At 36.5% G+C, this 17478-nt stretch overlaps 2 long non-coding RNA genes across 2 annotated transcripts; one reads left to right on the top strand and one right to left on the bottom strand.

The window, feature by feature from the left end:
* The first annotated feature begins 547 nt into the window (after positions 1-547).
* Positions 548-8296, top strand: LOC146931191 (uncharacterized). The gene is made up of 3 exons (XR_015006618.1): positions 548-1136; positions 2655-6479; positions 7998-8296. It is a non-coding gene; the product is annotated as an uncharacterized LOC146931191 (long non-coding RNA).
* A 667-nt stretch (positions 8297-8963) lies between these two features.
* Positions 8964-10500, bottom strand: LOC146931192 (uncharacterized). The gene is made up of 2 exons (XR_015008364.1): positions 10297-10500; positions 8964-9223 (listed from the first exon to the last, which is right to left on the bottom strand). It is a non-coding gene; the product is annotated as an uncharacterized LOC146931192 (long non-coding RNA).
* Positions 10501-17478: the final 6978 nt, after the last annotated feature.

Raw genomic sequence — 17478 nt, forward strand, 5'->3', positions numbered from 1 at the left:
CTATTTTCTCTTTTCACAATTAAGTTAAATGAGGTTTTTTTCTCTCAATGGAGAAATAGTAACAGCATTTTGTTTTTACTACTAAATAGAATCAAATATCGACAATTACATAAGAGATTAAAAGAGAATATAGAAATGAGAAGAAATTTGTTGATGGACATTGTGGTTGATCAAAGAAAAAGAAATAATATTTGATATATCCGTTTTATTACATTAGCATTTAAAAATTAAATCACCATGACTGAGAAACAATAAGTTGGAAAAAATCACGTAAGAGAAAAATAGAAAGAAAAAATGGTCGAAAATTAAGTGAATTCATACTCATATGAAGAAGTTAATTTCTAAAAAAAATGGAATTAACAAAGTTTGAACCGTGTTATATTATATGGGAAGTGCTTGTCAATTTGATATGAAAATAAGAGAGAATAACATTTAGTTAAAAAATGGAGCGGGTATTTGTGTTATTTAAGAAAACCTTAACGGAGGTTAGTGTAATTTGCCCATGATTTTTTTTAAGAGTAATTTTGAAACGCACCGTTTCAAAAAAAATAAAAATAAATATAAATAAAATAATAAAACTTAAAAAAAAAAAACACACGTGGCTTGTTTTTCCTTTCTCATTTTTATTCTTCCTATCCATTTCACTCTAGCACTTCTCTTCCTCTCAGTTTCTACACTCTTCTACACCCTTCTTCTATTTCATTCCTCTTTTCTTTGAATCAAAAAATTCTTTTTAGGAATCAAACCCTCATTAGAAAAATAGTATATCAAAGCAATGTTATCTCCAAATTCTTCAAGTGTTGTGGTATAATTTTAGAGTTAAGGTTAGTGCTTTAAGAAGGGAGAAGAGTACCCATCTCTTGAATGTTGCTCATTGAGATTCTGTTTGGGTAAATACTCAAGCCAAGCCCAAATTTTCGTTTCTGTTCTTGGGTTCTAAATTGAGTCCTTGCTTATCACACATAGAAGTTGATTTGGGAGCTGTAAACTTGAAGGAAGAATCAGTGTTCTTTCTTCATCTCTGGATACCAACAAACTTGTTTTGATTCCTCAATAAGCACTAGAGCTGATAGTTGTTGCTTTGATTGCTGCTTCGGGAGTTTTGACAGAGCAAATTTGGTTGATTCGCCATAACTGTGAGTTGATGACGATCATTATCACTTATTTTCATTATCATCATTATTGATATTTTTATGATTTTATATGTTAAAGTGTTTATAAAAATGGGGAACACACCCTTTGAACATTTTTCCTCGCATTGATATTATGTTAAAAGTCATTGATATTATAATGGTCTCTATTTAGATTTATCTTTGACTTATTGAGCAAATGATTTGAAATTGAGATTTGGTTGCATATACAATGACATGAGTTTTGAGATGTGGGAAGTACGGTTTTGAGAATTTTCGATGTTAATATGCGCTCCATTTGGATTTGGATTTTACCTATGATTTATAAAGTAAAGAAATTGAAACGGAAGAATTGATTTTATGTATTTTAGGTGGTTTTGAAACATGTGTTTTTCAAAGGTTTGATGTTAATTTGTACGCGATTTGGATTTTGATTTGGATTTGAATTTGGATTTACTTATGATTCTAAGTAGTAGATTTTCGATTGAGTTTTGATGATACGTATTTTGAAACAAGTTTCGTTATGTTGTGAAATATGGTTTCAGCATTGTGTTTTAAGAATGATGTTTTGAAAATTACGGTTATAATGACGACGACCTAGGTGCACCTAGTATGTGATTTCAATTAGGTAGAATTACCCCATTAGATGGAGCCGCCCCTATGGAAAGGCCGCCATTAGGAGGAGAGGGCTATCAATGAGAGGTAAGCTCCCTAATTGAAAATGTTTTACACTTTGTTTTGAGTCGAGAGAAAAGAGCTATCCGTTAGATGGAGCCGCCCCTATGGAAAGGCCACCATTAGGAGGAGAGGGCTATCAACGAGATGGAGCTAGTTCTCGATTCACCCACTTTGATTATTTTTACTAAATTGAGTTGACTATACTTTAAAAACATTTTGTTTTGAGTCGAGAGAAAAGAGCTATCCGTTAGATGGAGCCGCCCCTATGGAAAGGCCACCATTAGGAGGAGAGGGCTATCAACGAGATGGAGCTAGTTCTCGATTCACCCACTTTGATTATTTTTACTAAATTGAGTTGACTATACTTTAAAAACATTTTGTTTTGAGTCGAGAGAAAAGAGCTATCCGTTAGATGGAGCCGCCCCTATGGAAAGGCCACCATTAGGAGGAGAGGGCTATCAACGAGATGGAGCTAGTTCTCGATTCACCCATTTTGTTTATTTTCACTAAATGGAGTTTTCTGTATTTATTTTTAAAGGCTTTTATTTTGATTTTCGGCAATTTATTTTTAAAGGCTTGTAATTTTATTTTCATGTCTTTACGATATTGGACTTTTCGTTGAAGTATACCTATTTGATTGGGAATATTTACAATGCGTGGATTTCATGCGCATAAACGGTTGCGGATTAATAGAATTTTATACGGCTACTAGATTTGTAAATTGACATTAAATTTTGAGAAATGTAAATAATCGTGCCCTTGTGTGTTTCCTTTCTAGTTGGTAGTGGTTGTTGTCTTCTCACTAAGTCTTTGTGACTTACCCCATCATCTTATATTTTTTTTCAGATTTACAGTCAACTGAGTGTAAGTTTCTTGAAGGTTAAAGATCCTGCAATGTCACTCTTTGGGTATGCTTCTGCTCCTTGATGAACCACTCTTTTGTATATGTATATCTTGAGTCATTGATGTATCTGCAGCTATTCGAGTCTAGGAATACTTTTATTTTGGAATGTACAAACCTTAGATATGTAGTCTTTCAAATTCTGCTTGATGTCATATGTTTGTAACAAGGTTCTTATTTTGAAAATGTTGAAGATACAAATATACTCTATCAAAATTCTAGTAAGTTTTGGTTTCATAGTGTACTATTTATTCAAAAGCTATTTGTCAAGTTCGGATCTTCAGGCTGGCCAGACTTCATGTATCAGTGGTCTGTGCGCCGGTCACGGCTAGAAGTTGGGTCGTGACAAAGTTGGTATCAGAGCTCGGTTGTAGGTCCTAATAGCTGCAGACATAGAGTAGTAGTAGGTTCTTGCTAGTAAATTGTGAACCCGGGCACCATTTACTTACAAGAAGCTATTATCACTCTATGATAGTCTCACTTGTTGTCTAAAGCTATGATCCCATTGTGCTTTCGATTTGTCTCACCTTTCTTGTCGGTTTGTCTCTAAACCATGTGATACCTTGATGGTATTGATGGAGAAATCTATTGAGTTCCTCGGTTTTCTTTGGTCAGTTAGTGTGTAACTTCCTTCGTCCTTCACTTTCTTATTCATTTGCACCTTTAAGAAGAAGATGATGATGATGATGATGATGATGATGATGATGATGATGATGATAATGATAATAATAATAATAATAATAATAATAATAATAATAATAATAATAATAATAATAATAATAATAATAATAATAATAAAATATGGGACTGAGTTTGATTACTGAATTGAAGTTTTACCATTTGATATTAATGCACCTTAAGCGTCTTTGCAATCTTGAGAGTATGTATCTGAAGTGAAAATGCTTTTCTTTTAAATCATATGCGTTTCGTCGATGCTGGTCATGAAGTCATGACATTACTGTGTCTCGGCGTCGAGGACGTTACCAGCGTCGAGCTGTTAGACTCTCTGCCTCTTGTTAGTCGGGCTGATCCCTCATAAATTTTCTTTCTTTGACGATGTTTTCGATTTTGGTTTCACAGCAAGATTTGATGAGCCGTCGTTTTTGACGAGATTTACATCTGAGATTGAGAGAGTAGTTAGGAATGGTGTTTTGTCCTTGTTGGGGGGGTGTGCAGCCAATGAGAAGAGAGAGGTTATGAGATTGTTTGGGAATTATAGGTTTGTTAGCACTAGTAATGTTACTGAGTGGAGTTAGAATGACTAATATGTTTTGAGAACTAGAAAATCTTCTTCCTCTAATTCATACTGACACTTTTTCAAATGTTGTATGATTTATTAGTGTATGTATATTTGTTTATCTAAATTTGATAATAATTTGCTATTGTTATAATATGTATTGATGTTGATGGGTGTTAGACTATGAAGCATATGCATATACATTAGATACACATTGACTATGTTATAATTATTTGAGGAAATGAAAGTGATTGAATTTAACCAAATGTGTAGGTGTTTGACACCGTCAAGTGTCAAACATTAGACATACTTTTAATCTCGAGTGTCAGTACTACATAGGTTTTAGAATCAATCTTGTATGAGTATCAATTTAGTTAAAAGTTTGGTTTATGTTCACTGCTGCATCGTCTGATCAAATGTATGTGGCACCCCACATTCTTAAGGTTCTGATCTATGAGTGAGTGTTATAACAAGTTTTGAACTAAGTTAAATTTCTCCTGTTTATTTTAATAAATGATCCTGTGTATATGGATATGAGTAGTGTGTGTGGAAGTAAGATAGTTTTTCTGTTTTTTTTTATGAGGTAGATTAGAAGAAAAACCTACATGATAATCTGGATCAGTATTATGCCCTCCATTCCTGAGATTATATATGCCATTGCTGGTTTTGATTCAGATTGTTTTTGTGCTTAAAATCTGTTATTTTATTATGATTTTAACGTATAAGAATGATAATTTACAATTTTTTTTTTTCTTTTTCAAGTTGTGGCTTGTATTAGGTAATTTTTCTTTAAACATAGTAGCATACTGTTATTGATATGATTTTTTTATTTCATCCTTCATACTTTTACTCGGAGGTTTGTTGCATTTAGACAGTTAAATAATCACCATGTAAGATAGTGTAAGAACCTCTAGTGTTAATCATCATGTTGTTAATCAAGTTATGAACCTTTCGTGTTACCTTTTTGTTTATGTCAGTGATGGCTCCTTTTATTGGATGAAATTTTGTTGTTGTAGTATCTACTATGACAGTGTAGGACATGATTGTATCGCTTAATCCATGTAACAAACCTCTTGCACCAAGGAAAATTGGTAGTTATATATATCTGAAGAGTCTCCTTGACTTGGTTAATCTTAAATATCATTTTTTTTTTTAGTATCCTGACCTGAGGACTACTGATTAAATCACTATTATTGATTGTTTTTGTTATGTCTAATATTTCATACTAGAGGCAGTGGACCTTATACTACTAATAAGAAGGAAAAAAAAAAAGTAGACCCTATACTAGAAGTTTTGTGAGCACAACCTAAAGAAAAGTATCAATTTTATTATAGTACGAGATTTGGTTACAGTTGAATACACATTTATCTTCATGTTTACCAATATTTAGTGCTGATTTACAATGATTTTTTTTCAGCCGTTTAATAAGCTATGGTTGAATTAAAGTCTTTTCTTATATTGAATTGTGTGTTAAGAGTTTACAACTTTCATTGTGTCTATCTTTTGAATTTAGTTCCAGTAGGTGCAATAGAGTTAAGAGGCCACATTCATGGTTATACTTGCTTAGATACAATCTCTTTTTGATTAATCTGTCAAATCTGGGTAGTGGCCAAGTAATGCTCCAATTTACTATACCTGGATTATTATTTCGACCCTTATTATTATTAGTATATATATGCTTCCAAAGTAACTTTATGACCTTTCTAATGGGATAAGATAGGAAGATTTGCGGTTAGACAGTAATTCTTCATACCTTGAACACCTGGTAGTTATAGTAGATAAGGAAGCGTACAGGGTCAACTGGTGAAGATACAACTTAGGAACCTGAAGTTGTCATATATCCAAAGTATCCACACTTATTCAAAACCAAGTATTGTAGTGGTTAAAAATTCGAGGACGAATTTTCTTAAGGGGGGAAGAATGAAACGCACCGTTTCAAAAAAAATAAAAATAAATATAAATAAAATAATAAAACTTAAAAAAAAAAAAACACACGTGGCTTGTTTTTCCTTTCTCATTTTTATTCTTCCTATCCATTTCACTCTAGCACTTCTCTTCCTCTCAGTTTCTACACTCTTCTACACCCTTCTTCTATTTCATTCCTCTTTTCTTTGAATCAAAAAATTCTTTTTAGGAATCAAACCCTCATTAGAAAAATAGTATATCAAAGCAATGTTATCTCCAAATTCTTCAAGTGTTGTGGTATAATTTTAGAGTTAAGGTTAGTGCTTTAAGAAGGGAGAAGAGTACCCATCTCTTGAATGTTGCTCATTGAGATTCTGTTTGGGTAAATACTCAAGCCAAGCCCAAATTTTCGTTTCTGTTCTTGGGTTCTAAATTGAGTCCTTGCTTATCACACATAGAAGTTGATTTGGGAGCTGTAAACTTGAAGGAAGAATCAGTGTTCTTTCTTCATCTCTGGATACCAACAAACTTGTTTTGATTCCTCAATAAGCACTAGAGCTGATAGTTGTTGCTTTGATTGCTGCTTCGGGAGTTTTGACAGAGCAAATTTGGTTGATTCGCCATAACTGTGAGTTGATGACGATCATTATCACTTATTTTCATTATCATCATTATTGATATTTTTATGATTTTATATGTTAAAGTGTTTATAAAAATGGGGAACACACCCTTTGAACATTTTTCCTCGCATTGATATTATGTTAAAAGTCATTGATATTATAATGGTCTCTATTTAGATTTATCTTTGACTTATTGAGCAAATGATTTGAAATTGAGATTTGGTTGCATATACAATGACATGAGTTTTGAGATGTGGGAAGTACGGTTTTGAGAATTTTCGATGTTAATATGCGCTCCATTTGGATTTGGATTTTACCTATGATTTATAAAGTAAAGAAATTGAAACGGAAGAATTGATTTTATGTATTTTAGGTGGTTTTGAAACATGTGTTTTTCAAAGGTTTGATGTTAATTTGTACGCGATTTGGATTTTGATTTGGATTTGAATTTGGATTTACTTATGATTCTAAGTAGTAGATTTTCGATTGAGTTTTGATGATACGTATTTTGAAACAAGTTTCGTTATGTTGTGAAATATGGTTTCAGCATTGTGTTTTAAGAATGATGTTTTGAAAATTACGGTTATAATGACGACGACCTAGGTGCACCTAGTATGTGATTTCAATTAGGTAGAATTACCCCATTAGATGGAGCCGCCCCTATGGAAAGGCCGCCATTAGGAGGAGAGGGCTATCAATGAGAGGTAAGCTCCCTAATTGAAAATGTTTTACACTTTGTTTTGAGTCGAGAGAAAAGAGCTATCCGTTAGATGGAGCCGCCCCTATGGAAAGGCCACCATTAGGAGGAGAGGGCTATCAACGAGATGGAGCTAGTTCTCGATTCACCCACTTTGATTATTTTTACTAAATTGAGTTGACTATACTTTAAAAACATTTTGTTTTGAGTCGAGAGAAAAGAGCTATCCGTTAGATGGAGCCGCCCCTATGGAAAGGCCACCATTAGGAGGAGAGGGCTATCAACGAGATGGAGCTAGTTCTCGATTCACCCACTTTGATTATTTTTACTAAATTGAGTTGACTATACTTTAAAAACATTTTGTTTTGAGTCGAGAGAAAAGAGCTATCCGTTAGATGGAGCCGCCCCTATGGAAAGGCCACCATTAGGAGGAGAGGGCTATCAACGAGATGGAGCTAGTTCTCGATTCACCCATTTTGTTTATTTTCACTAAATGGAGTTTTCTGTATTTATTTTTAAAGGCTTTTATTTTGATTTTCGGCAATTTATTTTTAAAGGCTTGTAATTTTATTTTCATGTCTTTACGATATTGGACTTTTCGTTGAAGTATACCTATTTGATTGGGAATATTTACAATGCGTGGATTTCATGCGCATAAACGGTTGCGGATTAATAGAATTTTATACGGCTACTAGATTTGTAAATTGACATTAAATTTTGAGAAATGTAAATAATCGTGCCCTTGTGTGTTTCCTTTCTAGTTGGTAGTGGTTGTTGTCTTCTCACTAAGTCTTTGTGACTTACCCCATCATCTTATATTTTTTTTCAGATTTACAGTCAACTGAGTGTAAGTTTCTTGAAGGTTAAAGATCCTGCAATGTCACTCTTTGGGTATGCTTCTGCTCCTTGATGAACCACTCTTTTGTATATGTATATCTTGAGTCATTGATGTATCTGCAGCTATTCGAGTCTAGGAATACTTTTATTTTGGAATGTACAAACCTTAGATATGTAGTCTTTCAAATTCTGCTTGATGTCATATGTTTGTAACAAGGTTCTTATTTTGAAAATGTTGAAGATACAAATATACTCTATCAAAATTCTAGTAAGTTTTGGTTTCATAGTGTACTATTTATTCAAAAGCTATTTGTCAAGTTCGGATCTTCAGGCTGGCCAGACTTCATGTATCAGTGGTCTGTGCGCCGGTCACGGCTAGAAGTTGGGTCGTGACAAATTTGCCAATGATAAAATCATTGAAATAGTTGTTTTTTTTGAGAGAATCGAAATAGTTGTTATTAAATAATAAAGATTTCATTTTTGATAAAGATGTCGTTAAGAGTCTCGTGTGTATGAATTGAACAAACTATGTTATTTGGTGACTCATTTATCCTTTTTTCGGTGTTTTTTTTTATAGTCACATTTCTAAAAGATATAATAATTAATAATCTACAACCATAAAAAATATAATTTTATAATATGTTATGGTGGCCTGAGGATTCAAGGTGTCTTCTTAGCCTACACTCTAGTTCTTCAAGCTCGAAAGAGCTTTTATGCTTGCTGATTTGTTCAGGGAACTTTTGGCACTTGAATTTTGATATCGTGTTGACGTTCGATCCATTAATGGTTATTTGCAGTTGCTCACTTTTCATTTTTTTTTTCAAATATGGCTTCACGTGTAACACCCCGTTTTCCCAACTTAAAAATTTCATTAAAATTACCAGAGTTCATCAACATAACGGAGCATCACATACATCAATACATCATTTAACAACAAATATAATAAAGGGGAAAATACTTTTTATTTAAGCAACCTGTCTTTATAAAATTCAATAATCAAATGCAGCGGAAATTTGGTTCGCAACGTCACATAAAATCTTGGCATAAAAGGCCACAACTTAACATCTCAAATAGTCTTCATAAAATGTTCAACATTTATTAAATAAAATACGTAACAAGGAAAACAATCATCAGACACCCCCATCCCGTTACGTATCAGAGCATCCTAGACGACACGAAGTGAGGAGTCTACTCACGAACACAGCTAGTCTTTATTACCTGCACATTACCCACGGTCGAGGCAACATATACGCAGAAGGGGTGAGATTTCACATTCATTAAAAACAAATAATAATTCATAAAAGATAACCAACAGCATATATCTAACATTAATATCATCATTTAATCATCATTTAACGAGGTTAAGTAATCCACAACTTCATAGTTATTCAAGGGTAACATATTCATCTTAATTCACTCCATTTACATCATTATAATTAATGGGGCAGCACAACAGCATCAAAACAGCAACATCATCACAGCATTCATCATTTATTTTTAGTTATGATGACTCTACAATGCAACAACAACATCAACAACAACTTAGACAACAACAACATGCATGTGGTACCACCAGGGCATTAAGCCCCCATCGCTAAGGTCATATTTGGACCGTCGGGCATTAAGCCCCCATCGCTAAGGTCATAAAAACCTGTCAGGCATTAAGCCCCCATCGCCGACTATGCAACAACTCGACTCTAAATGCAACAATCTTCATTTTTAATGTTAAATTAATTAACAAATGATCCACATCAGTTCATTACATCAAAACAGCATCACTGGAACATCGTAATTAGCAACATCATCTACAATATAAACATCAGAAACTAACTCATCAAAGGAACGGGCGAAAAGACACAATTTCGCACCACATCAGGTCTGTACTGCACTAACTCGCAGTTGCGAGCTAAACAACTCGCAATGGCGAGCTCAACGGAGGGGCTCGCAGTTGCGCACAACATTGCTCGCAGTGGCGAGCTAAGGGGTTTCTCGCAGGTGCGAGTAGGATCGCTCATAGCTGCGAGCGATGACAGAACAGGGTTCTGTCGTAGCTCTCATCTCTCATCTCAGCACACGAATTTCACTTCCCAGCCCTCTAAATTCATCACTAATCAACATCTAAACGTTTTCTATTACTAATTAACATCTGTCTACATCAACCTACATCAAAATCCACTTAATTCTTCCACTTTTAATGATTTTTGACCTAATCCCAATCCCTTAAACCTACAACAATTGACCACTTCTATGAATCAAAACTTGTTAATAATGAGAGTTAGTCTCACCCTTACCTTAGATTATGATTCTGAAATCCAACAGCCGCGTTCTTCGTTCTTTAGGGTTCTCTCTGGTTTTCTCTTCTTTCTCTCTTCTTTCCTCTGTTGTACGCGTTCTAATTTTCTCTCCCAATTACAGACTTTTATTCTTTCCCTAATTGCTCTTCTCACCACAACTTACTCTTTCCCCTAATAATTTAGTTATTTCTACTAATAACAATATTTCTCCCCTACTTAAGAAAATACTTATATTATTAACATATCTTCTACCAATATATATATATATATATATATATATATATATATATATATATATATATATAATAATTCACATAATATTCTAATAAAAAGCCATAAATCACTTAAATATTAATTATGAAAAAGTGGGCGTTACAACTCTCCCCCACTTAGAATATTTACGTCCTCGTAAACGTACCTTGTTCAAACAACTCTGGGTAAGATTCCCGCATCTTACTCTCCAACTCCCAGGTCAAACTTTCACCGGCTGCTCCTTCCCAAACAACCTTCACAAGAGGTATCTCCTTGCCTCTAAGCCTCTTCACTTCTCTATCCTTTATTCTCACCGGTAGGGTCTCGATTGTAAGGTTATCCCTTACCTGCACATCATCTCTTGGAATCACATGGGATGGATCCGGCACATACTTCCGAAGTTGCGATACATGAAACACATCATGCAAGTTCGAAAGATGTGGTGGCAAACCCACCCTATAAGCAACCGTTCCGACCCTTTCTGAAATCTGATACGGGCCAATAAACCTCGGAGTCAACTTCTTTGACTTCAATGCACGTCCAACACCCGTCACCGGAGTGACTCTCAAAAACACATGGTCTCCTTCTTGAAACTCAAGATCCTTCTGATAAGTGTTTAAAAGTGATATATTTCATATAGGAGTTTAGGCATTTTAGTGACTTGTTTTGCAAGATTCTCTATGTAAAACTCCAATTATTGTGTAAATATGTCATTTATGCTTTTGAGCCTTATTCTACCCTTTTTGTGCAGGAAAATACAAGCAAGGATCAAGAAACGTCAAAGTTCAATGTCACACGCTATTAGCGTGTCCTACGCTATTAGCGTGATGAAGAAATGCCCAAGGTCAGAGAGATACGCCAATAGCGTACCTGGGGCGTAGGATCTGGAGCACTTTTGAAGAGTACGCTAATAGCGTATTCTGAGCTATTAGCGTACAAGCTCCCGAGAGCTACGCCATAGGCGTACCTGGAGCGTGGCTGTCATGAAGAAACACGCTATAAGCGTGGGTTACGCTATAAGCGTACAAGCTCCAGAGGACCACGCTATTAGCGTAGCTGAAGCGTAGAAGCAGGGCAAGGCCAACGTGGCACAAGCCCATTGGCCAGATTATAGGCCGACATACCACGCTATTAGCGTAATATGCACTATTAGCGTAGGTACAAAATTTCAGGCCCATTTAAATAGCATTCTTCCCTCTCTCTAAAATTTATTCACTATTCCATTAAAACATTTTATACATTTCTAGAGAGAGGTTAGAGCTATTTCATAGAGAGAAACACAAAGCAAGTGATTAAGGAGTAGATTCAACCCTAGATTCATTGAGACATCAAGGATCTTGGCATGGAATCTTCATCTTTCCTTCATTCCTTGCATTAGTTTACATGTCTATATGTAACTAACATCTTCTTTGTAGTATTGAGGTAACAATCAAGCTATTATGTAATCTTTTGATCTTTTAATATATATGGTTCTAGCTTAATGATTCAATATTGTTGTTATTCTTGCTTTTAATGCTTTCAAAGAGATTCAAGATGATTTGGACACAAACTCTTGAATCTAGAACTAGAATAACAATCTATCTTATGTTATATCACTCTTGACAAGTTTGAAAACCTTTGATAATTACTTTTAATCAAGCTTTTAATGCTTTCGGATACTTAATCAGGCTGGACACGGTCGATTAAGTTATCCGATCGACTTTGTTATCGTTTAAGGAATTTGGACACGAATGTTTAAACGCTAACTTGGAAATAACGATGTCGCTTTGGACACGAAGGATATTGTAGAAATGATTGTAATAATATTGGTTATAAAGCTAGAATCTGTTAATCGATTGAGAGATTGCTGCCGTTATGCTTGCTCGTTATCTTATACCGCAAGCGAAATAGTTCGATACCCTCTCGTTTTTACTTTTGTAATCTATGGATATAGTGTTACAAACAAACAAATTATATCCAAACCCTTAATGTGAACTATTGCGAAAATGCTTATAATAAACGTAACTCCCTGTGGAAACGATCCTATATATACTCACGTGTACATAGTTATATGACATGTAGGAAAAATCTTACATCAAAATGGCGCCGTTGCCGGGGAGTAGCGTATTGTTATATTATAAGTATGGAAACAATTTTGTCATGTTAAGTCAATTTTGCACAAAATTCTTTCATGCATATACATATACACATATATCATTCATTATTTTTTATGCTAACCACCTGGTATAGTCTTGGTGAACTTTGTTTATGCGAGGTACCGTTGCTAGCGAAGACCTACAATTTGATCCTGAGATTGAGAAAACTGCTAGGTTACTTAGAGCTCAAGCAAAGGAAGCTAAGAGATTAGCCAGGCTGGCTCAGCCGGAATCTTTACTTTTTATTCCTTCTCCGTCAGGTTCGGTGCATACTATTTCACTTGGTGATTCTTCACATTCTTCACCACATTCATCTCCGAAGAGTGAACCAGAAGTAGTCATGGCTCAAGAAAATGATAATGATGCTCTACCTATGTGGATCGGAGGAGGCTAGCTAATCTTGGCAATCGTAAGGCCAAATCAATTGAGCTGAAGTCGGGGTTGATAAACTTGATAACTCATAACCAGTTTACCGGTATGGATCATGAGGATCCATATAGACATTTAACAAACTTCTATGTTACTGCCGGTACACTTGGTGCAAAGGAAGATGAGGAAGAGGGTGTGTTTGTGCAATTGTTCCCTCATTCTTTGATCGGGAAGGCTAAGGAGTGGTATCTTGATCAACCAACTTCTTTGATGGAAAATTGGGGTGAGCTAGAGAAAGCATTTCAAGAAAGGTTCTTTCCGGAGGATAGGCATCTTGAGGCTAAAACTTCAATTACAACTTTTGCTCAAGGCCAAAGTGAGTCTCTTTGTGAAGCTTGGGAGCGCTATAAATCATTGCTAAGGAATTGTCCAAAGCATGGTTTTGATAGCCAAATGCAACTATATCTTTTTCGTCAAGGGCTACAAGACATGTCCAAGACGATGCTAGATGCAAGTGCTGGAGGGTCTATTGCTATGAAAAATCCAGCTGATGCTGTCAAAATCATTAACCAAATGGCTATCAACACAAGAAAATCTTCTCACAACCGGAGTCCTCAACAAAGGAAAACCGGTATCCTTGAACTAGAAGCAAATGATGCGGTTTTAGCTCAAAATAAGCTTCTCACTCAACAAATAGAAGCTATGCAAAAGGAGATGAGAGCTATGCCAAAACAAATTCTTGAATCTCTCAAGCAAGAAGGAGGAACCGCTCAAGTCAATACTTGTGGACTTTGTACGGGGGATCATCCAACCGGCTATTGTCCCGAACCCGGTTCTTTTGAAGAGGAAGAGGTCAACTATGTGGGAAACCAACAAAGGCCTAACCAACCACAACATGCCGGAACCTCACAACAATCCCAAAATCCGGGTACTTCCAATTCTCAAGGAAGATATCCGGCCAATCAAAACTTTCAGAGACCGTGGAGAGCACCTTACAACAATAACTACCAATATCCTCAATCAAATTTCTACCAACAACCTTTCCCCCAATTCCAACAACCCTTCAATAATCAATGCCAATTCCCACCACCAAATAACCCCCAACAACCTAACAATTCCCAAAGTACCGAGGAGGTCTTGAAGCAATTCATGCAAATGTCCATGGCTAACCAGAAAAACACCGACGCGTCCATCAAAGGCCTTGAAACGCAAGTTGGTCAGTTAGCACAACAAATGGCTCAAGGTCCTCCGCAAGTGGGAACTTTCACCGCAAACACTCAACCAAATCCTAAGGAGCACCACAAGGCATAGCAGTCAAAAGCTATAGCTACAAGGAGTGGGAGAGTAGTAGGTAAAGGGGTAGGTGATGATATTGTTGTTGAAGAGAAGGATGATGAAGTTGTCAATGAGGAGGACAAAGAGAAGTTCGAGGAGGATAGTGTAGAGATAGAGGAGGAAGTGTATATAAAGAATAAAGAAGTATTAGTTGAAAAAGAAAAAAATCAAAAAAGAGATCTAGAGGTACAAGAGGAGATGGAGAGGAAGAATAAAGATGTGGGGAAAGATAAAGGGAAGAAACAAGTAGTTGAGAAGCAAGTGGTGGCTCAACGCTTACCATACCCACATGCTCCATCGAAGAAAGACAAAGAGCGGCAATACGCAAGGTTTCTTGAACTCTTCAAGAAGTTGCAAATTGATATACCATTCTCAGAAGCCTTGGAGCAAATGCCGGTCTATGCGAAGTTCATGAAAGATATCCTTTCCAAGAAAAGAAGAATCAACGATGAAGAGACGATCCAAATCGATGCCAATTGTAGTGCTATTATTCAAAGAACGTTGCCTAAGAAAGAGCAAGATCCGGGAAGAGTCACTCTACCGGTAGCTATTGGCACAACACCTGGAGGTAAAGCACTACTTGATCTTGGATCAAGCATCAATCTCATGCCTTTGTCCGTTGCCAAAAGAGTTGGTGACCTTTGTATAAAGCGGACTAGGATGATGTTGCAATTGGCCGACAAATCCTTTGCAAAACCACTAGGTATGGCCGAAGATGTTCTTGTAAAAGTGGACAAATTTATTTTTCCGGCTGACTTTGTGGTTATGGATGTCGAAGAAGATGAGGATGTGCCTATCTTAATGGGAAGGAATTTCATGCAAACGGCTCGGATGATGATTGATCTTGATGACAATATCATGAAGGTCAAGGTAAATGATGAAGAGGTTACCTTCAACATCCGAGAAGCTTTGAAGTACTCGAAAGACAAGGGTGCGTGTTTCAAAATGGATGCAACCGAAGAAGTCATCTTGACTACTCGGAAGCAATTGCACAATAGAACACCCCTTGAGAGTGCTTTGGTGGACGCACTCAATGCTATTGATGAAGACGAAGCAAGTGCCATTGAAGAGTGTTTGAAGGAGCTAGATTCCTTGAAGGAGGTTCTTCCTAATCAAGCTATACTTGAAGATTTGAAAGAAGAATCCAAGGAAGAAGCAAAAGTTGATGACACCAAGGTAGAATTAAATGTTTTACCATCTAATTTGAAATATGTTTTTCTTGAGAAAGATGGTACAAAACCGGTGATCATTAGTAGCTCCTTGTCCATCGATGAAGAAACAAAGTTGGTAGAGGTTCTCAAGGCCAACAAGGAAGCGATAGGGTGGAAATTATCCGACTTGAAAGGGATAAGTCCATCTTATTGTATGCACAAGATTATGATGGAAGAAAACTTCAAGCCGGTAGCACAACCACAACGCCGCTTGAATCCAAACATGAAAGAGGTGGTGCGAAAGGAAGTAGTGAAGTTACTTGAAGCCGGCATGATTTATCCTATCTCGGATAGTGCTTGGGTAAGCCCGGTTCAAGTAGTTCCCAAGAAAGGAGGAATGACGGTGATCACTAATGATAAAGATGAGTTGATCCCAACTAGGACCGTCACCGGATGGAGAATGTGTATAGATTATAGAAGACTCAATCAAGCAACAAGGAAGGATCATTTCCCCTTGCCCTTCATGGATCAAATGCTTGAAAGACTCTCCGGTCAATCCTTTTATTGCTTCCTAGATGGTTACTCCGGTTACAATCAAATCGCCATGAACCCAGATGATCACGAGAAGACGGCTTTCACTTGCCCCTTTGGTATTTTTGCTTATCGAAGAATGCCATTTGGCTTGTGTAATGCACCCGCAACTTTTCAACGGTGTGTTCAAGCAATCTTCTCCAAACTTATTGGTAAATGCATGGAGGTGTTCATGGATGATTTCTCGGTTTTCGGTTCGTCATTTGATATGTGTTTGAATAGCTTGGATACCGTGCTGAAGCGGTGTATTGAAACTAGCTTGGTGCTCAATTGGGAGAAATGTCACTTCATGGTTACCGAGGGTATTGTCCTTGGTCATAAGATTTCTGCTAAGGGTATTGAGGTAGACCAAGCAAAGGTCAATGTCATAGGAAAGCTTCCACCACCGGTGAATGTCAAAGGTGTTCGGAGTTTTCTTGGTCATGCCGGGTTCTACCGGAGGTTCATCAAAGACTTCTCAAAGATCGCAAAGCCTATGAGCAACTTGCTCAACAAAGATAAGTCTTTTGTTTTTGATAATGAATGTCTTGATGCATTTGAATCTTTAAAAGAAAAGTTGACCACCGCACCAATAATCATTGCTCCTAATTGGGATTTAAATTTTGAATTAATGTGTGATGCAAGTGATTATGCTGTTGGTGCGGTCTTGGGTCAACGTAAGGATAAAATTTTTCATGCTATTCACTATGCAAGTAAGGTTTTGAATGAGGCACAAATCAATTATGCCACAACTGAAAAAGAGTTACTTGCAATAGTTTATGCAATGGAGAAATTTCGTTCTTACTTTGTAGGTTCCAAAATTGTTGTTTATACTGACCATGCAGCTATCAAGTATCTCCTTACTAAGTCCGACTCAAAGCCAAGGCTCATCCGTTGGATGTTGTTGCTTCAAGAGTTTGACTTAGAGATCAAAGATAAGAAAGGCACGGAGAATCTTGTAGCTGATCACCTTTCAAGGTTGACAAACAATGAGGTAACCAAGAATGAACCGGAGGTTCGTGAAGAATTTCCAGATGAACGGTTGCTAGCAATCAATGTGAGACCGTGGTTTGCCGACTTGGTGAACTACAAAGCAACCGGGTTCATTCCGGAAGATTTTGAATGGCAACAACGCAAGAAGTTCCTCCATGATGCTAACCACTTTGTGTGGGATGAGCCTTATTTGTTCAAAATTGGAGCGGACAATCTCTTGCGTAGGTGTGTGGATGATGAAGAGGCAAAGAAGATCCTTTGGCAATGTCATAATTCGCCCTATGGAGGTCACTTCAACGGGGAGAGAACAGCCGCAAAGGTACTTCAATCCGGGTTCTATTGGTCAACTTTATTCAAAGATGCCAATTTACATT

Source organism: Medicago sativa, chromosome 4 (assembly GCF_051527215.1).
Source record: "Medicago sativa cultivar Bolivia chromosome 4, Bolivia_mono, whole genome shotgun sequence".
Classification (NCBI taxonomy): Eukaryota; Viridiplantae; Streptophyta; class Magnoliopsida; order Fabales; family Fabaceae; genus Medicago; species Medicago sativa.